Raw genomic sequence first — 5,689 nt, forward strand, 5'->3', positions numbered from 1 at the left:
TTTAAAATCTATGATTTACATATGGAGACTGGCAGGGTGAACTGAAACACAGGTCTGTTATCAAACAAAACACAAATGTACTCACCTCTGGTCAGCAGTTCAGATTCGGGGCAGATTGCTCCCATGCCTGGTAGGTTAGAGGAACACTCTGGTAACTAGAATGAGTGTGGGGGTCCAGGTATGATGAGCTGATATCCCTCTAGTCTTCCATTTGAGGTATTTGAAGATAGCTTCCGTGTATTAGATTGTATGTTAATCTAAAGTGGCCATCCAACATTTTTTTCAAGATAGTTTTCTCCAAATGACATTCCCCTCCACTTAGGTACTATTTCCCCACGGTAGAGTATAAACTCCATGAGAGCATAGATCCAGTGAGGATGAGCTTCCTGTGCTACTCCTGGGAAATCCAAATTGTGGCTTAAACTAGGTAAAAACATAATTCTCTCTCACATGTAAGAAGTTCAGAAATAAGCAGTCCAGGGCCAGTAAGGTATCTCCAAGATTTTCAAGGTGCTCAGAGTCTATCAATCTTTTGAATTTTCAACCTTTAAAGGTTTTTGTCATTAGGTTCCGTAACATCTTCTGTGTTTCATCCAGCAGAAAAGACAAGGTGAAAAGAGGCAACTCCCTCCTTCCTTTAAATATACTTCTGCTTATTTCTCATTGGCCTGTACTGAATCACATGGACATACTTTCTACAAGGGAGACTGGGAAACATAGTCTTTATTTCTGAACCAGCCCAGTGAAAAACGAAGGATTTTATTATTAAAGAAAAAGGGGGGAACTGTTACCAGAGTGCAATTAGCAGTTGCAAACACACTTATCTTATTTGCTGTTCTATACCTAAGACCTGACCAATGCTTGCCTATTACAAAGGTTAAAGAAGCCATCTGTTCAATAAAAATGCAAGAACGAATGAATGAAATTCCTTGCTTATACACTCAAAGACCTCCCATTGCTGTAGGATGAAGACCACAAACCTTAAGATGGCCCACAAAGACTTGTATGATCAGAATCCTACACACCGCTCCAGCTTCCTTCCTTCCTTCCACTGTTCCATCCCTCTTTTAGCTCCAGCCATGTTGACTTTCCTCAGTTCCTGTAACACTGAGGGTTCTCTCCAGGGCACTGTACATGCCATTTCTTTTGCCTAAAATATTCTTCCCCACTCTACTTACCTAAGTATTCCCTACTCTTATTTCTTTTCCACCTCAATTCCTAGAAAGGCACTCAGGATATAGGAGATACTCAATAACTATTTCCTTATGGACTGAACTTAAACATGTAATTCCTCAGTGAAGGGCCTCTAATTCTCTAGATTGACTTGAGGTCCTTAATATATATTCCATAACAACCTGAACATTTGTGACCTGTGTACTCTTAAAATTATTTACTTAATTATCTAGCAGTATTTACTAAATATCTGCCATCCTTCCTGGAAGAAGAGCCTGGGGTCTAGGATTATGTCGGTCTCATTCTCGGCCAAATCTCCAGAGTGTAGAAAAGCATATGGCATACAGTTACTTCACAAATACCTGCTGATCATGGGTGAAGGCCTAATTTGTGTAAACTACAAGATGAAGCTTTTGCTGAATCAACTAAAATAGCCATTCTTCATTTTCATATAACTAATATGAAAGACAAATAAGCATAAATGTACATTCAGGAAAAAAACTATATAATGCCTGGTTGTATTACAGACATTTAATGAGCACCTGCTTTCTGTAAATGAATAAAAATTTTTGCCCCTCAAAGACCTCACAGTATAATGAGGAGTATTAATTGCTAATCATCTTGCAGTATTTATTTTCCACTTTTCCCTTTAATAATATGTTCTCTACCCTCCCATCCGTCAGTAAGGCACATGGCTCCCTTGCTAGAAACTACCTTTTCAGCCTCCCTTTAATCAGATATGGACATGTGACCAGAATCTGGTCAACGGGAAGTGAGCATCAGTGATACATGCAACTTCTATACTACGATCTTCTAAAAAAGCTGCTTGCCTTTACCATCCCTTTTCCTCCCTCTAGGTGGCTAGGAGATAATAACTAAACACCTCCTTGGACCTAGAGATAGAAGCTCCATGGTTAGGACAGTATAAGCGCTCTAGACTATAAGAAAGGAATAAAACTTCCATCTCATTTCAGCCACTAAAATTTGGGGTCTCTTTCGGTTACTCCAAGTTAACTTATGCCCAAATAGAGGGGGCAAACAAATACACTACAATATGTTAAGTGCAACAGTAGAAGTATGAAGGTAGAGCCTAATCTTACCAAGATATTAACATCTGAAAATGAAATTCCTGCATCATCTAAATTACATCTGGATCACCCAAAATACACTGTAATTAATAGTCAACTTTTCCCATGGCCTCTAAACAATTCAACTTAATTCTCCCAGAGCATGAAGAAATCTTAATTGTCTCCTGAACAGGGTGTCAGAAGTCACTTTCCATGTTGGTGAAACCTATGAAATCATTTACTCATTCTTCCTCTGTGTTTTGCCTTCATACTCGGACTAATTTCATCCACGAATGAAGTAACTGGGGACTTACCTATTGTGTGTACTTGATGTCATATAAGTCAAGTGGGCATATAATGGTCACTCATGGATGTGTCCCAGAGAACTCAGCACTTAGCTGTATGTCTATGAAGGGGGCAGGGAATGCTGTAGAGAAGAGCCTCCACCCAAAAGGAAAAAATGAATCTGTTCATATCTATAATAAGACATGAGATTCATGATATTTAGCTTATTGGGTTTATTGAGGCCCCTGTCTGATTCTACCTTGTATGACTTTATCTATCCCACTACTCACGGGTTTTCTGGAGAAGTTTTGACACATCTCAGCAATCATCATCATGAGTGCACATGCACTGACTGGGTCCACATATTTATGACACGTGTAACATACTGTTACATAGGCTTTGTCACAGTGGTAGACAGAAACTATTTCATGTTGTCTATAACAAGCTACTGACAAGAAGAACCTGTAAACTCCTGATTTCTTAGGCAGGTTGGCTTAATTTCAAACTCATTCCTATAATAATAATCTTTTTAAATGATCATGGAAATCAAATTATAATTTATATGGCTATGGAAGAATGAGCTATTTGGAAAAGCTTCGCATACCCCCCCCTCTGAAGGAAACAAAATGTCACCTAAATGGTATGTGTTTTAATTTTTTACTTTAGCACATCCACTTGGCTTATAATGAGGGTTTCCTGCCAGTAAATTCATGTCCTGCTCCAAATCTGCCCTGATGTGTATTTTATCTCAAAACAGAATCTCAGATTCTCTACCAAGTTACACTTTTCTCTTGATGACTCATGAAGTTGTGGTCAGGATAAGATGAACTACCTATCTTGACAACCCAATGATCTCCATGTGATAGATTACCTGCAAAAATAGTTCCACAATTCCAACTATCCCTGACACACACACCATTCCTAGCACAAAGGTGGGGGTGGGAGGCTATTCCCCCTTCCTTGAAACCAGACTGGCTTCATGACACCCTCTGACCAAAAAAAAAAAAAAAAAAGAAAGAAAGAAAGGAAAAGCACCGAAAATAACATTATGTGATTTCTGGGCCTACAACCTTAAGAGATTGAGCAGCTTTCCTTTTGTCTTTTTGGGATCCAGATGCCATGGGAAGAAGCACGGGCTACATTGCTGAATGATGAGAGACCATGAAGAAATAGAGTCAGTCTGTCCCCTGCTGTTCCATCCGCACCCCCGCTCAAGGTTCCCAGGCGTGAATGTGGCGGCCTCAGCTCCTCCACCTCCAGTGAAGAGGACCGCAGGGAAAAGAGACCAGCCACGCCCTGGCCAACTTGCAAAACTGTGAACAGCTAAGTGGCTGTGGTTACTTTAAGCCACAGAGTCATGGGGGTGGTTTGTTATGCAGCCATGATAAATAAAACAGATGATGGAACTGAATCATCAAAGGCCACCACAGCTAGTCAAGTAGCAAAGTTGGGATTTGAACCCAGGCAACCCGGCATCACATCACAGGCTTTAACCACAAGCCTATGATGAGTGCTTGGCTGTAAACAAAAAGCAAAACAGAATGAGAAGGTAGATCAAAACCACAGTCTAAGAGGCAGGTACAAATAAAGGAAAGGGGGAAGACAATAAACAAAGCTAAACAAAAAGATCAGAACAGGGATCTGAGGTAACAGAGTCGAGGAAAGTATACAGGAAACAGCATGGTTTTCCACATGTATTTTTGCCCTTTAACCCCTGTCTGGGGCAGGATATATTTACCTTGATCTTCATGCATGTGTACTATCCCTTAGGAGTCCCATAAAACAGGCAGCAGTTAAGAGCTTGAACTAAGGGCACCAGGTGGCTCAGTTGGTTAACCTGTGGCTCAGGTCATGATCTTATGGTGCTGACAGCTCAGAGCCTGGAGTCTGCTTCACATTCGGTGTCTCCCTCTCTTTCTGCCCCTTCCCCACTCACACTCTGTTTCTCACTCACTCAACAATAAATGAAAATATTTAAAAAAAAAAAGAGCTTGAACTCTGAGTTCAGTATCTCTAATCTCAAGCCCCTTCATCTGAGCTGTGTGCTCTGGTCACATCACTTAACATCTCCGAGCCTTCCTCTATCCTATAATTTAGTCACAATAATTTGATTTAACGCATAATTTGTTATAAGGATTAAGTAAAATAATATACTCATGGTTAAGGGGCACCTGGGTGGCTCAGTCAGTTAAGCATACGACTCTTGGTTTTGGCTCAGGTCATGATCTCATGGTTTTGCAGGTTCAGGACCCATGTCGGGCTCTGTGCTAGTGGTGCAGAGCCTGCTTGGGATCCTCTCTCTCCCTCCCTCTCTACCCTTCCCCTGTTCACACTATCTCTGTCTCTCTCAAAATAAATAAATAAACAATTATCACACACACACACACACACACACACACACACACACACACACACACTCCTGATTCAATCTCAGCGAATTAGACTTATTATTTTGATGAAAACCTACTTCACATTGTGGCCCAGAGACATTCCTCTGTATACCTTTAGCAGTGTTTCTTTTTTGGTGTGGTTTCAGCTCTTCCAGATCCTATTTCCACATCCATGTGCAGCACCAGCCACCAGACGTCTGTCCTCCCACACCGCTATAGGCTAATTCCTCCTTGTGCACGCACTGCTCAACTGCCAGAGCTGTTTGGCCTACAGGTTCAGAAAACTCTATTTTAAGCCCCCAACGGACTGCCAAAACTGAAATCCCCCGATCCAACCCAGGAATCTCATTTTGCATCTCTTGCCATGTTAAACAGTAAATAAATTACCCCCTGATCAAGGCAAAAGCTCTTTCAAAAGGGCCTTCCCTTTCCTTTCTTCTTTTATCATCAATCTTTGTTGCTAGTCAGGTCATTTTTTTTATAATGACATCTAAGCTCTTTGCTCCCATGGGCTTCTGATGTAGTCTGCTCTCTCTTAGCCTGTAATGCCCCAACCCTCCCTTTCTCTTCCCATTATCTCAAATTCCCCAGCCACTAGAGTGATACCAACAAGCCGACAACTCACTTGGCTGCCAGACCTCTTCTAAGTACTCATTAATTCGGCTGGTTCGAGAACAACATGCCTTACAACCAGATGCAATTCTCTTCCCTTGCTTTTCATTTTCCAAGCAAGGGGCCTGCACCTTGGAGTGGCTATGATGGATTGTTTGTAAC

The 5,689-nt window shown here is 41.3% G+C and overlaps 1 long non-coding RNA gene across 1 annotated transcript; it reads left to right on the top strand.

Moving 5' to 3' along the window:
• Positions 1–2,964: 2,964 nt before the first annotated feature.
• On the top strand, positions 2,965–3,939 carry LOC115274130. The gene is made up of 2 exons (XR_003901101.1): positions 2,965–3,165; positions 3,640–3,939. It is a non-coding gene; the product is annotated as an uncharacterized LOC115274130 (long non-coding RNA).
• Positions 3,940–5,689: the final 1,750 nt, after the last annotated feature.

This window comes from Suricata suricatta, chromosome 12, assembly GCF_006229205.1.
Source record: "Suricata suricatta isolate VVHF042 chromosome 12, meerkat_22Aug2017_6uvM2_HiC, whole genome shotgun sequence".
Lineage (NCBI taxonomy): Eukaryota > Metazoa > Chordata > Mammalia > Carnivora > Herpestidae > Suricata > Suricata suricatta.